Consider the following 24,803-nt stretch of genomic DNA (forward strand, 5'->3'; position numbering starts at 1 on the left):
TGTAGTTCGTCAGATTTTTAAAAAAGTTCTTTCATTGGCCACTCAGTATTTGGGACCAAGGGAGATGGGAGCAGCAGGGAGGGCGAACAGACCAAGGCCATTTTCCAAAATAAAGGCTTCTACGAAAACTTTGTTCGAAGAAGGGCTGCCTTCCCAAAATAAAGGCTTCTACGAGCTATTAATTTTTGCTCCTACTATTAATTAACCAAATATAGGTATGGGCCCTCCCTGCTGCTATAGTAGTTTTATTTTTTGTTTATAATTTCATTAATCATAAAATATTTTTTTTATATCTTATAATTAAAATTAATAATACATTAATAATCATGGATGTTGGAGAAGCATTTAGAACAAGAATAGCACGAGAGCGATTGAAAGCGATAAAAAAATATTTACCAGTGAGAGAATCAGTTAAAGTAAAAATACGAGCAACTGAAGATGAGTTGCTGAGTCAACCGAGTTACTATTTAAACCAGTAACTGATACCACCGAAAAAGTTCTTCTAGGAGATATTAAAGATCCTGAAGAGAGAAAAAAAAAGTATTCTTCCTGTGTTGAAAAATATTGAAGAGCAAACTAGACCTCTACCTGTTCCTGCACCTGTACTTGTATCTGAACCTGATGATGAACCAGATCAAGTTGTTGCTAGAAGGGGCGTTGCTGTAATTGATAAATTTATCGAAAATAGTATTATTGATATAAGAAAAGAAAAAAATATTGATGAACTAGCTGCATATGCCGTGGGATCATTTAATCAACGAAATCAAATTTTAAAACCTGAATATATTAATGAAAATGTATCTCGTGAAACATGGTATAAATGGATATATAAAGTTCATTATGGAGTTAATCAGGTAAGAATAAATGATCCAAGATTTGTTTTATATAATGAAGCAATAGATAGAGTTTTTGCCACATTACAACGACAATCACATTTTTTAAAACCTCCACCACAACCGGAACCTGAACTTGAACAAAAAAATACACATTTTTTTTACCAATGACACTCTTGATACCTTCAGGGATAAAAATAAATTAATTAAAATTGCTGCGTTTGGTTTCAGCGAAAAACAAAAATTTTGTAAATCAAGAATATATTAATATATTAACACAAAGAAATTGGACATCTGAAGTATATTTTGCTTCTGAAGATAAAAATTATAATATAAATGATCCAAATTATAAAAAATTTAAAAAATTTGTAGCTGATGAAAAATCATCTCAACAACCAAGATCTCAACAACCACAATTAATAATATCTGAAACACCTTCAAAATTATTCAAAGCAGATATTTCTAAATTTCTTAAAGACCGTAATAGAATAATTGAACTTGCTGCACATGATTATGCTGAAAGAGATAAATATTTATTACCAGAATATATTGATAGTATAAGTACATCTGATTGGACGACTCCATTATATTTTACTTATTATAAAGATAAGAAGATTAATCTTGATGATCCAGATTATAAAACTTTTGTTAAAGAGGTGGATGCAGAAAAATTAACTTCGGAGGAAGAAATACTTCAAGAAGCAGAAGAAAAAAAATTTGATGTCCCACCAGAAAAATCAACCTTGCAAGGTAAATTAGTTTCATCTATGTTTAATAAAGAAGCTATTAAAAAATTAAAAGATGAAGAAGAATTAGAACATATTGCTGTATTTGATTACAAAGAAAAAGGAAAATATCTGTTACCGAGATATTCTGATATCACTAAGGATGATTGGATCCCTGCATTATATTTTACTCACAAAAATACTATGGTTAATCTTGATGATCCAGAATATAAAATTTTTAGAGAGTATATATATAGGAGAAGAGAACCTCCTGGTGCTATTGGTACTGGCTATAATTCTGTCTGCCCCGACAACGTTGTTAATGATGTATCTCGGTTAGAGGTTTTAACTGGAGGAAAACGAGCCGGAAATAATTCACCTGAAATAATAAACGAGGCAACTGATATCTGTCGAAGATTATTTCAAGGTAATGTTATTGACATCACTGTGTACGTGATCTCATTGATGAACTCGTCGACGACTACAGCGATTAAAGATAAATAATTAAATAAAATGATCGTACACAAAAGTCATCACAGACCTGTGCTGGCCCATGTAGTTAATGCACGGTTGCCTATGTATAAATTCACGTATGGTACCGGATTAGGTGATACAGATAAAGGTTTTATTACGCGAATAGCTCCTAAAGTCGGACCGCTTACTAAACAATTATCAATGAAAGCGATGGAATTTGTTCGTGATAAAGCCACTACTGCTATTGGCAGCGCTGCTAATAAAGCATTTAGCGTCGTCAAGGATATTAAATTTAGTGCGACGAAAAAAACCAGCTGTAAAATTATCGAGTACCACTGAGATGCCCGGTGATGTCAGTAAAGAATAAATAACGCAGCTAATCAAAAGCTAGCATAGCTGATAAATCATCAAAATAAGATAGCAAATACTAGTATGTTTTCAGGAGATGGTCTTCGTTTTAGAAGATAATCTTTTATAATAAAATGTTCTCGAGGATATCTAATGCCGCTTTTGACATGGATGAACCAGTAAGTAAAGATGAATCAATACGAGATTATCAATATTGCTCGTATGACGCGGTGACACCAAATAGTAACAGTCGAATTGAATTACAGGTACATGATACAACCAGATATGTTTTGCCCTGCGAGGCGTTTATTGAGGTTGTTGGTGAAATTATACAAAATGATAATACCGAATATGGTGGAGATTTTAATGTCGGATTCGTCAATAATGGCATTATGGTATTATTTAAGAGCGCCGTGAATATGATTGATGGAAAAGAAATTGAAGTAATTAATGATAACGTCGATGTTGCCACAACAATTATTAGCCTAGCGAGATATTCAGATGATTATACTAGATCAGCCGGGCCTAGTATGATGTTTGCAAAAGATAATTCTAATAACGCTGAATCTAATCAGTATAATATTGCGCGACCAAGAAATCATGCTAATAACGCTAATGCTGATGTTGCTCCGGTGGTCACTGGACTTAATCTTAATTTTAATGTTGGATTTACTGCGCGTAAAAATATGTTATCGGGCAACCGCAGAAGATTTTCATGTGCAATTCAATTATCACATATTTTTGGATTTTGTAGAGATTTTAGAAAAGTTATTTTTGGAGCTAAACACACGGTTGTCTTTTATCGAAAAGAGAACAGCAACGATGCCATCTGGAGAAAAGCTGGTGCTGTTGCTGGCGATGATGGTAAAGTTGTATTAACTAAGCTTACTTTGTGGATGCCATGGATGAGACCATCACTTGCTGAAGAAAGTAAACTAATTTCTTTTATGAACCAAGGTGGTAAATCGGTGATATCTTGGTTAACAATGGTCACAGATAGTATTCTTAGTAATATCAACGGTGATTTTACATGGCATATAGCATCACAGCAAGGTGTTTCTGCACCTAGGCATATCTTTATAATTCTTCAGCTGACTGCTCGATTAGGTGATCAAACTCAAAGTCATATGATATTTGATAATTTTAATGCCAGCAAGATATCACTGAGAATAAATGGACATCAAGAACCAATCGAAGAGGTCTCGTTAGATTTTAATAATAATTCAGTAGTACGTGGATATCATCGGTTATTAAGTTATATGGGACGCGATCAAAATATTGATACCGGATTACAAATATCACAATTAGATTTTTTAAAATTCTATCCAATTTATTACTTTTCACTAGAACATCTTGATTTATTAAAACAATCTGTTGTTGATATACATTTTAAAACCAGGATAGCTAAAGCAAATGCTGCTGATCAATTTAGAGCGGTTGCTGTTATACTAAGCGATAGAACTATGCTTCTTGAAGGTATTAGTGGCCGAATGAGAATCATTGATGCTCCCGTGGAAAAAATGTAATTTAAATTAATCGTGTTATTTATAAATAATGCCATACGAGCACGTTAGTGTGACTCTGACTCCGAGTCAGACAAAAAAACTCCAATCGAATACCGCAAACGTCTGCGGAGTAAAATTAACATTAAAAAATAATCAGATTCATGGTGGACCAAATAAATTATCGATAACTAAAACGCAACAAAAACATTTTAACAAAGCTAAATCAGCTAATAATGGAGTCCAAATTGATCTCTCTGCTAGCGCCATCAAAGATATGATTAAAATAAGTGGATTTTTTTCCACTGCTAGCTGTATTACCGGCGTTGATGGCTGCATCTGCACCTGCTATAGCAAAAGCTGCTGCGTTAGGTGCTATTGGAACAACATCTGGCATGGCTGTGAAAAAATGTTAGGTGGAAATATAACCAAAAAAAATGGACGCGGCCTTCGACTACCAGGAAAACCACCATGGTACGGGAAAGGCCTTCGACTACCAGGAACACCTTCATGGTACAGGAAAATTTAAAAATAAAACCGATGTCTAATTTTGATCTAATTGATGCCGCTAAAAAATTAAAAATAAAATTCTTCCGAGGAGTATTTATGCGAGATCAATTACCGGCGCGTCCAAACTGATATGAGACCGGAATTATAAATCTCGATAACAGTGCAGGATCAGGTACACACTGGGTTGCTTATGCTATTAATCCACGTGAGATTATTTACGCCGACTCATACGGGTTGGCACCACCACGTGAATTTTTAAATTATGTTGCACAATTAAATACTCCAACGTGGTATTCTACGTTACCAACACAGATATTAAATGATCCTCCGATATGTGGCCGTGAAGCAATAAAAGTTCTCGCGGCGATATATAAGTCAGATAAATTTATCATAAAACCGTTCACGAGTACACGTCAAATAAGTTAAATCAATCAGATATAAATAATGGTTGATATTTATGGAAGAACTCTGTTATCGCGTATGCTAAAAAAATCTGCAGTTGATATCGATTTATCTAAGTACGCGACAAAAGATGACGTTAATAATCTTTTATCAATAGCAGGAGTAGATCCTGACGAGGTTGCTGTCTTTCAAGATCAACATGGAAAATTAAAAACGAGTAATATTAAAATAGCTGATATAATCAGACGAGACGAATACGACACTCACGTGGGTAATTTTAACACTATTCAAGAAGATATAAAAAAATAGGTGAAACTATTAAAAAAGCAGATGAGGTTATTAAAAAAGTTAGCGAAGATATTGAAATTTTAAATAATTTGATGCATCAAAAAATTAGTACAATAAAATATGATGAAGATATTGAAAAAATTAATTTAAAAAACTTGTTAGTATTAGAAATACTGTTGATACATTTGAAGGATCTACTATACTACTTCCTGGTATTATAAATAAAACAAACCTTGTTAATGTTCCACCGGCGATAACACCATCGCATGTTAACAATTTAATATTTATCATAGCATCAGGATCATTTACGTGGACGTAGCCAAGTGATAACCATATTAAATAAACAGCAACAGTTACCGACGTGTATAGATTAAATATTTTTTCCTCAACGAGATTCAAAATAACGACTAAGTATAACTGGCGACATTCCACCGACAGATTTCTCGGTTTTTTAACTATTTTAAAGAATAAAAACGTCGAAGAATTTTTCTCGCTAGAACCTTTTGTTGCTGAAAAAGATAAAGATAAATTCTATATACCATCATTAGGTATACCGGTATGGTGGTGTATGGAATTTATCATCGAAACGCCTCCAATCATTTAATTGATACAAAATGAATAATGATCGCATCCAAACACAGATATAATCAAGCGAGCGCATGGCAGACGTCGTTGAAGACCATCATCGACATGTATAATACAAAAATAAAAAAATATCAACGCCGATTGGTTATCATCGATGTTATCGTTTACTCAGTATCCGCGGCTGTTGCTGGTGCCGGTATAATATTATCTGCGATAACTGTTACTGTTTGTGTCTCTGTGACCACTACGCTGGCTGGTGTATTTAATATTATCACAAAAAAATATCTTCGTGTACTAGTGCAAAATTAACCGAGTACACGGCTAAATTAAACACGGCAACGACCGCGTCCTCAAAATTATCATCGTTGTTAGCAGAGAGCCTTAATGATGGTATTATATCCGACGTAGAATTCTCATTGATGACTAAAATTTATAATCAAACGATTAAAGCCACAAATATAAATAATGACCGAGTTGCTGCAGCAGATCGCGACGAACACGATCTCACAAAAAACAACGATGATTTCGGCGAGCTCAACTAAGCCGGATTTTAGTATTAATTTTCCAACAGCTATATCTATCAGCGAGATCGCGCTGGCACAATTGCGAGTTCATTACAGCTGGCCCAACATTAGATCCAAATCATTTGGTGGATTATTATCAAATAATTCTTTTGTTTTTGCTAATAAAAATAAACCAGATGGTAGTTCTGATTGGACCGTAGTCGGTTTACCAACTGGTACATATCAGAATGAACAAATTAATGACGAGTTAACACGTTGAATAAAAAATATAACCGGAGAGGATCCTAAAATAAAAATATCTGTACACGAGCCAACATTAACATCCATCGTCGAGGTCGGTTCAGGTTACTTCGTAGATATTTATGCGAGTTCAATAAGAACCGTACTATGTTGGCCTGAGATTCAACAACCGCAACCACCGATACCACCGGAACCTAAAAGATCTGATTTTAATACTAACATAGCAATTAGTCTCCCCGGTATGGAATATTATGATTCACTTTTGCGTGAAATACGACTATCAAAATCAAAAAGTTGTATCATTAGAGAAAAAGATGATGTGTTATGGACGATTTCTGGTGCTCGTGATATTGAATTAAATACTGTTATCGGTTGGTTTACCGAATTTGAACAAAAACATAAAGATTAACTACAACTACTACGAAATTATTTTCAGGAGTGTATTATTGACACATCAAGTTCATATGATAAAATTATTAATCGGATAAAAACAGTACAATCTATTATATTGAAAACAAATGAAATTAATAATCACTTAATCTAGGTAATAGCTCAAACAGATAATAAACAAAAATTTTTAACCACGTATTCGATAACTGAAGCTGGGTTAGCTGATTTTAAATTACCCGGATATAACGGAGATAAATTAAGAAAATCTCTTGATGACACCGTTGATGAGTTATTTTCTGAATTACACGCCGCGTGGAGAAAAACATTACCACCAGCATCTATACTTAGACACAATAATAGTACAGACGGACCCGGCAGACATATTTCACCTGGAATAGTAAATATAACTAATGTCGTCGCAGTTAATCTCATTTGTGATATCGTCGAAAACAGCTACAGCGCGGACGCGTCAGTATCAGATCAAGCTCATCAGGGATTTGTTCTTTATTCATTTTCACGAAAAGAATCACCGGGGATTTTAATAATACAAGAACCGATTAATCCGATTTATCTCCGGTGTCATAATACTTTATTATCAAGAGTAAATTTTCGCCTGACTGATCAATCTAAAAACCTGCTCGATCTACGCGGCGAGACCCTGATTATAAATTTATTAATACGATCATAGCTGTACACGTGAAAAAGCAACCGAAAAAATAGATAAAAATCGGGCAAAAACGACAAAAAAATTATTTTTTGGATATTTTTTTAACTCATTTTCATCATCTATCAGTTTTCTCAGTTGTCGCGCACTAGTATTAATTATTTTTTTAGACTCGTAATCGTTAGATAGCTTAGATCGGATCTTTTCAACTGCACACGCCAGCGGGGTAAACTCTTTTATCTGTGTTTCATCGATATTAACCAGTGATCGATTACATCGCAGATTGAATTTTCTATATAACTCTATACTCGGACGATAGAGTATATCGACCTTCTTGTTTGTTTTGTGCTAGTGTTTCAAAATCTGCGGTGATCTTGTCAACATCTAACTCATCTGATAATGGTATCTCTTTGATTTTTAATACTTCAATAGATTTAATTATCTCGTTAATGTTTTCTTCGTTCATTATATAAAATTTATTTATCTAAAAGTAAAATTATTTTTTCTGAAATTATTTATCTAATATCAAAGGATAATAACTGAATTTGATCCAGCAACCAATAAGAAAAAGATAATTTAGTTATTCTTTCTGCAACTCTGCGTATAGAAGCTGGATTAATGTCAAAATATTTACCAGCAGAGCTGATCGATTGAAAATATAATTCTTCACCGGTTTCTATATTAATTGATTTAACTGATTTAGAATATTTACTATGTTTACCAGTCTTTCCTTTTATATTATTTTCGCTCTGAGTAATCGCCTGAAGATTATCTATGGAATTATTGAGTTTGTTTCCGTCAATGTGATCAATTACAAGACTGTCTTTGATCGGTCCGTAAAAACATTCGTAAATAAATCTGTGATTAAGATATCTTTTTTCACAGTTTACAGTAAATCTCGGATAACCGTTATCATTAACGTTACAACAGAATTTTTTGATTTAGCGTGTCTAACTATACCATCGCAGAATGCTTCATAGTTATCAATGATTGGATGCTTCTTAAAGATTGTATCCATATACAATTATTTATTTGTCTAAATCAAAATTTGTTTGAAAACCCATTTAAATAATCTTCTTCGCGTCTGATAGCGATATTACTATCAGGAGATTTCTTATCGTAGTGTCTCTTAAGTTCTCGATATCTTTTTCTGCCGCATTTTGTGCAAATTCTAGTTTTTCCTCGAATTCCAATATCACATCTGATACATGTAGCTGGTCCAACACAACCCCGTCTGATATAAGCTAGATGTATTCCACAAAATTCACCTCAAAACGATCTATTACAGCAAGTGAATGAACCAACCATTAGCCATCTGCATCGATTCATTATTTATTTAAATATTTGTCTAAAATATAATATGAATTTATTTGATCTTGATGACGCAGAATATGATCTACCTGAAGTAAATCGGGCAAAATAAGAGTTTTACGACGACGGAGCAGCTCACGTGTGGTCGACATGGAAAACAACTGGTATAGATAATACCATGAACGATGTGCGAGCTAAAAAAAATAATTAGTGCACTCGGTGATAATAAATTTATATTCAGAATAAAATTTATTGTTTATAATAAAATGATGTGTGGATCACACGTGATAAACGTGATCCTGTGATTGGTGGAAACAATCTGTCACAGCAAGTAATAGTTCTCGACCCGGCCTGTTGACTGGTATAGATAAACCGTATTATACACGAGCGTATCCGGTTACAGCGGATGTTTATGGAATTTATCGACTAAATAAACCCGCCGTTGAAAATCTAACTAAAATGAAAATGTCAGTAAAAATAAATTGTGTAGCCGAGCGACTGATAGAACATTTTACAAATGCGAAACGTGGAAATGGTTTAACAGATTTACGAAGAGAAAAAGTAAATACCTGGGCAGAATCAGTTGTTAATGGTGCATCAATAAATGATGTCGCTACGCTATCAGCGAAATTAAAATTTCCCATGACGGTAAAAAGTTATCGGGAGAAATTTTATATTCATCTGCGTATAAATCCAAAGGAGCACCTATTGAAATAATTTATCATAATTTCCATGAGTGGACTAGCTCGGTAACTATTTTTCCACGAGATGGTACTATTAAATTCTATCCGGCAGAAAAATCTGCGGTAGAAAAATCTACTGGAAGTTCTAGAAAAATGTTTGATTTTATTTATAAAATAAGTAAATCTGATCCTGCATCGGTTTGGTTGTTTTCCAGCGATGAAAACTTCGATCAGTTTGTACGACCCAACGGAGATATATACCGAAGTGAATCATTACATGATACGATGATAGAAATAGCAGAAAAATATTCGGTAAATAAAGATTTACTTGTTAACTGCTTTACTATTCCATCTGTTGTTGCTCACGCCGCAAGAGAAAAAAATTTACGGAAACCGACGCGACGAGAATTTCTTAAAGATGTACAACAAAGTTGTATCGAGTACGGCCACGGAGGATTATGGAATACTAAATATAATTATGCTAATATGATATCATTTGATATGATCGCGTGTTATCCGGGAAGTTTTTTAGGAATGGGCGAGTTTTCTAAATAATTTACACAATTTGGTCATCCCACCGACGAGATGACTCGTGTGGCAATTAATGGTCCGTTGCCGGATTTTTCATTAACAGGATTCGCTCGTGTTATCTCGTTTAAACTCGCTGATAATTTACATAAAATCTGTTATATTTGGTTTGGTAATATTTTTGAGAGCAACGCTGGGCTCCAATAGTTTTATTGAGATATATGCTAGATTCAGCGATGTTAACGTCGTTGATAGTCAGCGAAAAAATTATATCATATAAAAAACAGACCACGGTTTGGTTACCAACTGAACACAATGACGCAAAAGATTTACGAAGAAACATAATTGGTAAATTTACTCAAGGTGGCGCATATGATCATCAACGACACCATTGTCGATTAATCATGGACGAAGCCAAATTAGATTTTATAATAGCTGATACAGCTGAGAAAGGTATATATTGTAATCTAGAAAATATTTATTTATCAGATGGAACAAAATTAGGTACCGTGGTTAGTTATCTCGAAGGAGAGTCACCACAGTATACTCACTTGAGATCGTCGATGTTAGCGTACGCGAGTATAAATTTATTGATAAATAAATTTCCCAGCGACGCAGTCAGAGTAGCAACCGATTCGTTTTATATAGATAGAAAATATTTATATACGTTAGAAAAATTAACCGGTGATGGCTCATGGGGCACATGGAGAGTAAAAGATGAAAACATTTTGATTTATTGTGAAAACGCCGATGTAGCAGTTGGAGATAAATATTACTCCGATAGTATTTTAGAAATGTCAACAGCGCCGTCTGTGCTTGATCCGATCGCGAGATATAAAACAGTTTACGTGAACGGACCAGCTTGATCCGGAAAACCGACGCGAATTATAGAACTATCTAAAAAATCTGACGTCGTCGTGTTAACGCCAACACATCGATTAGTACGAGAAATGAAACAGCGCGATGTTAATTCTAGCACGTATCACAGTTATTTCAAATACAGCGGTGGTACATGGAATTGTTCGCGGGTGGGAGAAAAATATATAAATAAAGTTATTATCTGGGATGAGATTTGTATTTTTTTTTTTTTGGAATATTAAAAGTATTTCTCGACTGGTTATTAACGAAAAATACTGCGATAATTATGTGTGGCGATCACGGCCAACCAAATCCTATTGACGGAGAGAGTCCTTAGGAGTGGTTAAAAAATGTCGTTGACTACTACGTGGAGGTCGATACCGATTACAGATCACTTGATGGGCAGCTGAGTGAATTTAAAAAACTAATTCGATTACAATCTAACAAAACTCAGTGTAGTGTGATGCGTGAAATAATTCCAGAAACATCAATGAGAGATTTTTTATCAACGTGGACGCCAAGTGATTTAATAGTTGTAGCAGAAAAATAGTTCGCGATGTGCTTCAACAAAAATTATTTAAATTACATCGAGAAAAATTCCAATTGATGCCAGTACCGTTATGTTATCGACCAGTTCATACCCGACAGCAAAATATTGACGTCGATGTGCCGGGAAAAGAAAAACAAAATCTAGTACTAAATGATATTGTCACGGTTGATATTAATTTTGTTGAAGACGCATTAAACGCAGAAAAATCTCCGTGGACGCTAGGATATGCTATGACGATTCACTCGTCGCAAGGATTAACCATAACCGATATTCGGGTTTGGATTATTGATGATCGCATCGAGTGGTCCAATTTAGTCTATTTAGCTGTATCTAGAGTGAGAAAAATATCTCAACCAGCGCGCATAGTTCTAGATAGATTAATTATTAAAGATGAAACCGACGATCACGAGATAAGAAAAGTTATTCAGTTATAGACAGTTTGATTAAAAAAACTAATTATAAATTCGATTTGGATGTCGAGTTTATTTTAAAGCTGAAAGAGAAACAAAGCAACCACTGTTCTGGTTGTAATTGTATAATGATATGGCAGTATCAAAAAAATGATATTAAGGCAGTTTACCGTTGACAGAAAAAATAACCAACTTGGTCACACGCGAGAAAACGTTATCTTAGCGTGCTTAGAATGTAATCGGTGTGGAGTTGATTATCTAAGTGATTGAGGCGGTAGTTGAGTATCAGCCGGAATTACTTGTAGTTGCTCACGAGTAAAACCGCGTTGAGGAGCAAGTGAATCAAGTGTATAAATCGCTGGTCTACCTGATGATCTTGTTACAGTTAATATTTTATGTGTTGTTGTACTCCAAATAGGATCGGTTGCTCTTTTTCTTCCACCTTCAGCCTCGCCTGGTTTATATAAATATCGAACAATAACAACACCGAGAATCGGTCGAGTTGAAAAATCTCTTCTTTTTATTGGTATACTTTTTTTTGTGATCGCGACAGATGGTTTCATTGATATTGCTCGCGTTGGCTCATTATTTATTGCTGTTATAACACTTGGTAATCTAGCAACCCAGCCATTAGATCGCTTATTTTAAATAAATTCCATCGCGTACTGATATCCAAATAGTCGCTCAGCAAGCGTTCGAATAAATCGCTCAACAATTGCCTGGTCGGTATGAATATTAACTTTTCCACGTCGTATTTTCACATTCTTTTGTTTCATCAAAAAAGTCACCGCACCAAGAAATTCTCTTCCAGGATCAATTTGAAGTAAACTCGGCCACGTTAATGGTCCTCGTTGATAATTTTTTTCAAATGCGTTCGCGACCTCAGTAGCTGTTTTAGTTATTAGCGGCTCAGCTTCTTTGTATCTACTCGCGACGTCAATTATTGTTAATACATATTTGTAAGTAATATCATTAACGGTATTATGTGGTAAAAACATGATATCGGCTTGATGAACCTCATTAGGAACACTAAAAACAAAATGCGCGTGTTCAATTCGTTTAGGTGGTGGTAAATAAATTTGCCAAATAGCTTGTTTAGATAACCACGCAGCAGCCGTAGCAGATTTTACTCGAGCAGCTGCAGCGAGTTTTTTGATAGCTGGTTTACCTTTCCAAAATCCAACCGGAGAGTAATAAATAGCTTCCATAATATTAAATACCGGCACCTAAAACTAATTTGCCTTTCATCGCAGTATTAATTATCCAGCTGGCTAATCTCTCTTTGATAGATTTATCTTTTATAGAATTTAGAGTATGAATTCATTTTACATCAGCAAGATGCCGCTGTTCTAAATCTTTACTTCGATAAGCTATATCATGAGCTAAACAAGCTCGATCAATTGCGTTTATAGGATCCTCACCGTGATTTGGTTGATCCCGATTATTTAATCTGATATCAAGTCGAGTTCCTGGTCCACAATAATTATATCCTGGCAGATGTTTTTCTCCGTGATATTTAGACCAAAAAAATCCTGGGACCGATGCTAACTTTGCTGCGATGTCACCTCCGTTGATTTTCTTTTTTTTTTAAATAACTTTTACTTTTACTGACTTCTGAACAGATGAAGCAAATCTAAACTTTTTTGTACCACATTTTGCTCATGTACCAGTAACAGCCGATCTATTATTGCGTGTGACAACTGTGGTTAGATCTTTTGTTGGTGTACGTGTTTTACATTTTACACAATATAAATCCATATTATAAGTTATATCATGAATGTAATTGATTTTTCAGCTACAAAAGAATCAATCCCAGTTAAATATCACGCTGCGTTACCAAATTCAATTAGAATGATAATAATTGGTCCATCAGGATCTGATAAAACTCAGTTGTTGTTGAATTTGATAATGAGATGGTTAAAATGGGACAAATTATATTTAGTTGCACCGTCCGTTGATGATCAGCAATGCTATCAAATACTAAAAGAGTTTAATGAGAACGCTGCGCTGATAAATGACGGTAATGATGTTATCGATTTTATAACAGATATTGAAGAAGCCCTTTCGATTGATTCCCTAGACGGATCAATTAATAATTTAGTTGTTTACGACGATATAATGTTAGATAAACAATCAAATCCAGCCAGAATATTTTCCCGTGGCCGGCATAAAAATACAGACGTTATTTATGTAACTCAGCGGTATACTCAGATACCAAAAGTGATCAGGGACAACTGTAATATTTTAGTTGTTTTTAACGGCGTTGATACACACACGCTGAGAAATATTCATCAAACATGGTGTAGCGGCGACATGGACATAAATAAGTTTAAAAATTTATTTTCTCGAGCTCAATCTGTTCCTTATGGATTCGTGAGGGTACATTTATGTGATCCCAGAACAAGATATCGAGTTGGTCTAAACAGAATATTTTAACAAAAAAAGATCTTAGTCTGTTTTGTTTCTGATTAATAAACTTATAAGCAAAAAATAAAACTACTATTGCAGCAGGGAGGACCCATACCTATATTTGGTTACATAATAGTAGGAGCAAAAATTAATAGCTCGTAGAAGCCTTTATTTTGGGAAGGCAGCCCTTCTTCGAACAAAGTTTTCGTAGAAGCCTTTATTTTGGAAAATGGCCTTGGTCTGTTCGCCCTCCCTGCTGCTGAGATGGGTTTATTTTTTAAAATAATTCAAATCTTACACAACTCTTTGCTGTTTCTTCTGTTCATAACTTTAACGTCATGAAACTTCAATAAATATGCAGGCAGCAGCAACAACAACAGCAACAAGATACTAACAACAACAGCAACCAGTTACTAACTACTCCTGCCATTACTGCTATTACTACAAGTGATAGTAATAATAGTAGTAATAGTGTAGTTCAACTGGACTTTTACCTACAATATAGGTTTCATTCTGAATTTATGATATTCATTGCTGGCACGTAATATTAGTATACTGAGAACACTGGACAACAAATTTTTACAAAAGTCATGTTACTGAAATAAAATTAGTCAATTCTTATCAATTTTTATGTGCTGAACACGAATATGACAGTCAAATTGCAAAATTGGCTCTAGTTTTTTTGTAATCTGCAAGAAATTAATGTTTACATAACGAAATGCATTCCAATAGTAAAAGGTCAACTGTAATAGCCTACCTATAAAAAATCAAGTCATTGACTACATCTTAGATTTCTTCGCCTGTCTCTTGTACAGCTGTTCGGGAGCATCTCTGAGGAGTGTCCAGCAGTAGTCAGCCAGCATTGTAGTGGACCATTTTCCCTGGTATCTTTGTTCCATTGTTGCGATATCTTGATGAAAACGTTCGCCGTGTTCATCACTAACAATACCACAGTTGCTAGGAAAGAAATCCAAATGGGAATGAAGGAAGTGAATCTTTAGAGACATATTGCAGCCAAGTTTCTTATACTTCATCAACATGTCTTCTACTAGTTCCTTATAGTTTTCTGCCCTAACATTTCCGAGGAAGTTTGTAGAAACTAGGCGAAAAGCATTCCATGCTTGTTTCGCGTCACCTTCCAGCAAGTTGTTGAACCGGTCATCTTTGAAAAGCTCTCGAATCTGAGGACCCACAAAAACTCCCTCTTTAATCTTTGCTTCGCTGAGTCGAGGGAATTTTTCATGCAGGTATCGGAATGCTGGCAAAGTCCGGTCAATGGCTTTCACGAAGTTCTTCATCAAACCTAGTTTGATGTGAAGGGGTGGTAGCAAGATTTTCTGAGCCTCAACCAGAGCTGGGTGTTGGATATTCTTCTCTCCAATGGCTACATTCTGCCTGTGAGTCCATTCCTTCCTCATGTAGTGCATTTCCCTTGCTCGGCTATCCCACTCGCATAAGAAACACATGTATTTTGTATATCCTTGCTGCAGTCCCATTAAAAGGGCAACTACCTTCAAATCACCACAGAGGTGCCAGCTGTACTTGTTATACTCAATGGAATTCAGTAGCTGCCTTAAGTTATCGTATGTCTCTTTCATGTGGACAGCATACGCTACTGGAATAGATGGAAGAATGTTTCCATTGTGCAAAAGCACAGCCTTGAGACTCAGTTTCGAAGAGTCCACAAATAGTCTCCATTCTTGTGGGTCATGAGTGATTTTTAAAGCATTCATGAGGCCCTCAATATCGGAACAGAATATCAGATTACTTTCCTTTCTGAAGAAAGGCTCCAATTGCTGGTGGCGCTTTCGATATGCAGTAATTGTGACATCTTCTTCTAGAAGATTCCATTGTTGGAGTCTTGATCCTAGCAATTCTGCCTTGTTCTTTGATAAGTCCAAATCACGAATCAGGTCATTTAGTTCTTCCTGTGTTATTCTGTGTGGGGTTGATGATGCACCACAGTGAAAATCTGGATCACTGCATGCTGATGGACCAGGAGAAGAACAGGTCGACTCACCTTTGTCTTCGTCAGATGAATCAAGAGAATATTCTGCTGGAGGTTCTGGAATAGGAAGTCCCTCACCATGTGGAACTGGTCTCAATGCAGACGGAATGTTTGGGTAGACTATTCTCGACTTCTTTCGCTTCGTTATTCCGCCGGAAAGAGGAGGAACCAAGCAGAAGTAACAGTCATTTAGGTGGTTGCTTGGCTCTCTCCACACCATTGGGACTGCAAACGGCATTGATGACCTTTTGCAATTCAACCACTGTGAAAGCTGTGTTGTACATGTAGCACAGCATATATGCGGAGCCCAAGGCTTGTCTTGGTCACCAACCTTGCATCCGAAGTAAAGATGATATGCCTTCTTCACTTGAGAATTGATACTTTTCTTCTGGTTGGCAAATGTCACTTCCCCACAAATATAGCAAAAATTGTCCGCGGTATTAACACACTTTCGAGGCATTACTGTTCTTTATTGTACGTAAATGGATAAAATAATAAGTTTTATGTAACAGTAGCTTGAACTGTCTCGCACAACGTCTAAAATATTTTAAATGCTGAACCTATCTGATTGGGCTTTATATAGTACACTGCTTACGTCAGCTTCAGCAGCCGCCTGGCATTAGTATAATAGGCCTACACATGTATAGTACACTGCTGACGTCAACTTACTTCAGCAGCCGCATGGCATTAGTATTGCATTGCATCAGAAAATGATGCAATCAACTGTGGATGATGTGAGCATGATGGTATTATGCAATGTTACATCATTATTCCGGATGTTGCTGCAGTCCTACTGGAGAAATTTACACAGTGAAACATAGAAAATGAGGTATATGAATATCTTCAAAACGAGAGCCAATACAAATTTTTCACGGTTATATTCGTGTTCGGCACACCAAAATACTACAGATTAGGGCCTTTTCAAGTCAGTAATGATTTCACTGTTGACCAGTGGAATAAATATTATGACGTTTTGGAATCGTATCTACCGGATGGAATAAAGAATATATTTTTTCCGTATAACGCACTCAGTATAATGAGCGACACCATTAGGGATCGACCATTTAATGTCTGGAGTTTGGGTGGGGGACTACTAGGATTCTTTTCAACAAAAAATTGTCCGCCCCGAAATAGACTGAAACAAAAATATCTCTCTTCCTCTGATTTGTTGAATAAAAGAAGTAACTGTGTCCATTATATTAGTTTTTGTTAAAATGAGACTACATGGCTTCCATATCCATTAGTCAACTATTAAACAAAGGCAAGAGGATGAATGAGTACTATTATATGAATCAAACAGAAGTAAAAGGGTTCAGAGCAGGAAATACATAAATGAGATGCCTGAACCTTAATGTATTTGGATAGGATAATGTTTCAATTCTTTTTTGCGTGTTATATTTTAACATGAGATGAAGACATTATAGATAATATGAGAAGTTAGAAAGATGTTGAAATTGACTTTCTCCTTGTATACTATTTATTTAATAAAGCAGAAAGAATAGACTCTGAAATTAGTGAAAAAGAGCTAGATATCACATAAACAGACTCTTAAATTAGCAAATCTGAGTCTCGAGTCATCACAATTGAAGACATTTATCACAGAAACAGAGTCTTTACATTGTAAATTTTCTGAAATAGAATTTAATTTTAAATCCCCAGAACACAATACAAATGCCAAAATAAATTTGCATCTCTTTGACCAACTCTGAAATCAATGAGACCTTCTCTGCATTTACTAAAGCAACCCTTTACTAAGCTTATAAATATAACTGGCATTATAATAATGAATCTATGTGCATGCATGGTGTTTAGCAGTACATTAACACAATACTGGCTATTGAATGCAGAGTATATTTAGCCGTCCCAACAATGAAAGCATTAAAAAATTATCTATATGGAGAAAAACAAACAAATATACATGAAAAACTCCTACACAGAAACATATTGCCATATAACATTATTAGCATTTTAATCACTCTACCTTTTTTTCCCCTGGAAATGTTGTGCCTATGCCATTTGTCACTTTTGTATTGTTTCTGATTTACAGTCTGTAATAACATTTGGAATAAACTGATATAGGATTATATTAGCGCCTTATAAGTATCTTTTAGTAGCAGTATTTTGGCCATGAAAATTTTATTTTTTTGCGTTTACATCTGGTACCTGAATCTACAGAGCAGACAATTTACTGCATGGAAAATTCATTTGCATCACAGCAACACCGCTATCATAACATTTGGACCATCGTACACCCTCTAGTGGCTGTTTTTTCGTCAATTGTCCTATCATGGATCTATGTAGATATTTGGAAATTGGAGAAACGGCTATTTAATATTTTGTTTAACGGAGACGTTTTTGATAATATAGTGAATAATAGTTATTTAATTTCCTGCTCATATATTAATGAGCTGTTCTGTCGAAAAATATTTGGAATAATTAATGACGACCAATTTTCAGATTATATCTCATACATACAATCATACATACAATCTTACATACATACATACATACGTACGTACGTACGTACGAACGTACGTACGTACGTACGTACGTACATACATACATACATAACATACATACATACATACATACATACATACATACATACATACATACATACATACATACATACATACATGCATACATACATACATATACGAATACATATACGAACGTTCCGATGGTCTAGTGGTTAGATCATCTGCCTCGGATGCGGGAGGTTCTGGGTTCGATCGCCGGCCGAATCATACCGGTCATACCAAGGATTTATAAAAATGGTACTAAAGCTGCCTCGCCTGGCGCTCAGCATTAAGAAGTTAGTTTTAGGACTGGTCGGCCTGGTGTCAGGGTAATGTAAATGGGTGGGACATGATGCTACATGTCTACGGCATGATGCCCCAGTGCTAGGCATCACTATAAACTGCCACACTGCAGACATCGTAGCGATATGACTGAAACATTGTTAAAGCTACGTTAAAAATCCAAATCACATACATACATACATACATACATACATACAAGCTTAAAATATAAAGTACATCACTCCCTCAATATAAGACGCTTCGCTTTATCACATTTCCTTTTATAATAGAAGAATGGTCATGGATCCGATTTAATTAAGCAGGAGTAAAATTATATTTAGCATGTACTCATTATAAAGGAGTTTCACTAAAGGATATTGTACTATATGGATGCCATGGACGTCGATATAATGAGATTGTACTGTATACATAATGCACTTCATCATAATTCTTATGGTTTTTAAATTAAATTATTACAATCACTAATGAAACATTACAATAAATACTAACAAGAATTATTTGCCGTATCATCCAGTTTGCCCTCGAGTCCATAATGCCGACTGAACTATTTAATACTTCATAAGGTTGTACACAGGGGTGCCAACATCGCTGTCTTTTTTATCCTTCTTAAAACTGGGATGCTAGCATACACTCAGTATCCTCTTGTCGATTTTTTAATTTTGCATTTGAAATTTTAATTGGGAATTAGACAATAGGGTTGTGTGCGTTTAATCTTGTCATCTCTAAATATACTTTTATACAGCCAAAAAGCCATGTGGTGCACACGATTGCTTAACCTTTAACCAGTGGAAAGCATACGCAACTCCCCATTCGGCCTGTCGAGTTTGTTCACGTTTGCAGAAAGTAACTAGTCCCATTATACTGAATGTAACGGACCCCAGCATCTTCGCAAATCAATACAAACAACATAAATCAGCAAACAATTTTCTAAATGATCAGCAAGCATAATGTCTGACAGTACATGTATACTAGAATGATTTAACTCGAACGTATGATGTATGTTTTTGATGATGGTTTAATTTTTTAATTATCCTAATATAACGGGTGTCCCACATTCCAAATTCGTGGACTCTGTAAAAAAAATCTATACAATAAACTTGAGAAAGAATTCAGGCATTTATGTCAATATATACTAAGATGAATCAAATCAAATAGCAATTTCTTAGATCAATCATTCTTTTGTTTGGACTATTAAATATATACCATAATACTGTCCATCATAACCATTTAACTGTACTGCTTCATAATGAAATACATTATGCATATAATTTTACATAACGAAAAGGGATCCATGACTATATCCTCCTTTTTCAAGAATGGTGTTTAATGAACGGCTCAAATTGATGTGTTTAATGTAGATTCTATACGTATATGTTGGCTATGAAAAGTATTCATATATAAATAATATAACGTGTTTTAGTGAGTAACAAGAAAGACTTCTGAGTCCCACGATCCACAAATAATTTTGCGGTAGACTATTTTGTCAACACTACACAAAATCATGTGAACATATTGGCAAGATGGACACATTTCTTTCGACTGAAGTAAATCCATTTGATGGCGTGTACATGTATAATGTGGAAGAATACTATCTTTTTTACATGCAGTCGGTACTCTTCAGTGCTTTGTATCACCATGCATTATTGACTGGTTTGTTACAGGATGCTAATGAGCGTCCTTTATATGGAATATGTGCTTTGGAATCCTTGTATATTATGGCTGTATTTATGCCTAATAAGTAGAAAAATACATCAATTTCATCCCTTCATTAAACACCATTCTTAAATAAGGAGGATATCGTAATGGATCCCATTTCATTATGTATAATCTACCTCATTATAAAGCAATATATTTCTGTGATTCTGATTGACGGTATTACATTAGTCATTTTGAAGTTCAACTGCATTTCATATGGATGCAATAATGTGTACTGTAATACCCGAATACTGAATAACTGTCGAACACCTCGCAAAGTGAATAGGGTAACCTACTGTCACAGAACAGCTCATCTCCCAGGTTGGCAAACAATCTGATTATATTCAGCTTTCTTCCCTAAATGCAAACTGCTGAGCACACGCAGGACTGTATCTAGTGTGTTTCGTTCAAATTATATATATATATATATATATATATATATATATATATATATATATATATATATATATATATATATATATATTGGTGTGTGTGTAAGGAAATAGAGGCAGTTTTATTTCATTGATTTCTTTTTAAGTATGTGTAATATTTAAAATATTATGACTTCATCACTGAAGATTATACATAATCTTGTAATTATTTTCAAATATACCTGAGGTTGTCCAAATAGTGTATCCAAATGTTTCCTTTCATGAACGTTCCATTTCATATTTACTATATAATATGCCCCTTTGTACAATTGCTAGTATTGTACGAAAGTTTTAAGATTGTAAAATTTTATATCAGATGTTCAAATTTAGAAAATTACAATTATTTAGATCATGTTTGAGAATAAATATTTTTTAAAAAACACAATAGAGAGGATTGTACTTTTTTAAAGGTACAATACTTCTAAAATGATAAAGACGTTCTACGCCTAACCTACTTTTCATTTGAACAATAAGATGGCAATATCGAATTCAGCTCGGCGTATTTGTATATTAAGAGACGCGATCATGGCGATGTTAAGTGGTTGCCTAGGAAATGGTCTGGCATTCATTAAACGTGTCATATTTAGCCCCAATTTGTGTACGCATAAAAGTCGAACTTCTGTGCTAGATTTCCATGTTAAAGTTATTACTCTACGCGAAGTGCAGCCTGAGATATCAGTATCTATTCTTAAGTAGGTTTCAGGAGAAATTTGAGAAGCGTTCTCTATTGTATTATTTTATATATAGTACATATAAAATATATAGGTAAATTACAAGCAGCAATACTAGCTGCATTATGTAAGAAAAAGGTTTGCTGAGAAATAAAAATGACGAAACGCATTATTATGTGTAATACTTTAAAACGTTATCAGCTAATTCGTTTGAAGTGTGTATTTCTGACAATAAAAAGCGATAGTTTCTACTTAATCATATATCATATATACATTAGTGTGGATACATTTAGTACATTTTATCTTATAAATATAACACGAAATTTGCATGAGAAGGTAAGAGAAACATCTGTTTTGTATAGGTTTCTACTGACAAGTAGAAAAACTCATAACTATATTAGTTGGTAAACGGAAAGGACAGTACTACTGAATGTATATATAAAGTGACAAAAGTCATGTAGGCAAATAGTGTAAAGTCGGTTCAGAAGTGACCATACATGTATCAGTCTAGTTCATATATCAAGTTACAATGAAACGTATTGAATATATACTATCCAGTCAGCGATATATATATATATATATAAATATATATATATATATATATATATATATATATATATATATATATATATATATATATATATCGCCTTAAATGAACAATCTTGTACATTATGGAAGCGGTCGAAATTAACAAGATGGATCGATAAAGTTATTTGTGTCAAATCTATCTTCATGCGTTTAGATACTTGATTTTGTCCAACATACTTTTTTTACAGTTATGTAACATCAGATGTGCAGACTTTTTATCATAAAGCATTCTAAGTGTTTCTTTGGTGGTAACACATCTTAAGTGCTTCTTTGGAATAACTGCTACTGAAATAAATATTTTCATTAATGAACGAACAGTGAGAGCATATGGGTCTATATTTAGTTGATGATCCATTACTTTTAAACATTTAACAACCTAAACTCACTTAGCATTGAAATATGCTAAACTTTTAAAATTTGATGTCAGAGCCAACATGACTTACTCAACAATTACATTCTGCATACTTAATAGACATACGTATGTTCATCTTGATGTATTTGTATTATTCAAGCTGATGGACATATGTTACGTTCTTCAATCCAGCTTAATATACTCAAAAGGCAAAATAGGTTATATTTATTCGATGCCATTTCTCGAGTACTCTCTTTTCACTTATCTAAAGTACCAATCTTATACTTGTTTTTTATTTATCTCATTTTTTCTTATACCGTGTTATTGTCGGGCGCAAGGTATTTGTTTATTATATTGTAATCACTGATTTCTCAATTCGCTGGGTTCACAACAACGCATTCCCCGTGAATGGAGAGGGTCTCCTTTAATAGCTATTAATGGATAGTTCTAGAACACGTTATCACTGAGGTAACCACTGTTAGTGTTATTCTCTCACTATTGGTAGAAATCTATGGATTTCTAGAACTACGCCATAACTAAATGAAATAGTGCTTTGGGTGCGCTGTCGTCAGTCTGACACATCTATTGTATCAAGCTGAGAATACTGACAGTAAAAGAAGACAGGTTTAAAGGTACATAAGTAGAATATCTCGTAAACGGCCTGGATGGCAGCTTTTTGAATTACTTGCAGTTTTTTGTATCCATAATTGTTTTTCAAAATTAGCCTGTATGTAAAAGATTAAACTGTTTTCTGTCCTTTTCACACCCAATTTTAGATATTTTCACATCTGTATTGGATTTTGAGTAGCATATAACAAGATTTTTCTCTTCCTTTTATATCATTTCCAAATTCGAAACAAAAATGAACGCTATTTTAAGAAACGTGCTTCAAGTTTGTAACTTTGTAGACCGTTGATGTTGTCCTCCACACTAGCTAAAGGTACACTAGCTACAAATACAATACCATAGCCAATTCACGACCACCACCACCGCAACCGATTTTAAGATGTAATAGCATCAATGATATAAAAAAATAAACAAAACGTACTCATTTCATTTCTCAGTTTATAATTTCTAACCGGATTTTAGCCAGAGGTCCCTAACACTGATCTCCTTCCAACCGCATAGTTTACCAACGTCCTTGAAAAGGCTAGATTCATCACGTGGAGAACAAATGTGAATCTGCCCACGAAGCACGTCGTCCTTTTCTGCACTCTTGTCACAAATATCAATAAAATAAATGCATATTTACGTTGCTGAATGTTAAATATTTGATAAATATTCATCTGCAAAATAAATAATTGCCTTTTTACCTATTTATTTCCATTTTTTCATTAATGAATTGAATTGACTAATACAACTTGAGTTACCTCCCATTATGTGATAGTATTTCTTGCACCGTAACAATACATTGACCCGGAAGTAGTATGTTTCAAATTTAGTGCCTGTGATGACAGGGGGTCGTTACAAAGAAAATCAAGGGATGGGGTTATAACCTGTAACAATATGATATGTTAATATTGTTACAGGTTAGAACCCACATCTGTTGATTTTCTTTGTACAGAGCCTCTGTGTCCGTGGTTATTATTGTGATCGATCACAGCTGCCCGGGAAGAAGGATGGGGAATGAATAATCTGCCAATGTCGCCTACAAGCACCATACATATATACTATTTATTATGATATCTAAGAAGTTTTCAATAATGATAATTATTAACATTATAATAAGTGAGCTGTTATATGTCTTTTGAAATACCTCTATTCACTATTGCTGGTATTGAGCCCAAACTAAGAGGATTGTGTCTGTCATTAGAAATACAAGTGATATCATTTATTTAAATCCAGGCTTAGTAAGTTCACAACTTCACTTAAGTTCATATTATATGCAGCTGCATTTTCTTCTATCAGTCTACCATTAACAACAACAACAAAAGAAAAATGGTGTTTACTCGGATTTGTTCCTATATTTATCAAAATTTTTGTTTTGGAACAGATTTTGTTG

Source organism: Sinohyriopsis cumingii, chromosome 17 (assembly GCF_028554795.1).
Source record: "Sinohyriopsis cumingii isolate HCF-2022 chromosome 17, ASM2855479v2, whole genome shotgun sequence".
In the NCBI taxonomy this organism is placed as follows: Eukaryota; Metazoa; Mollusca; class Bivalvia; order Unionida; family Unionidae; genus Sinohyriopsis; species Sinohyriopsis cumingii.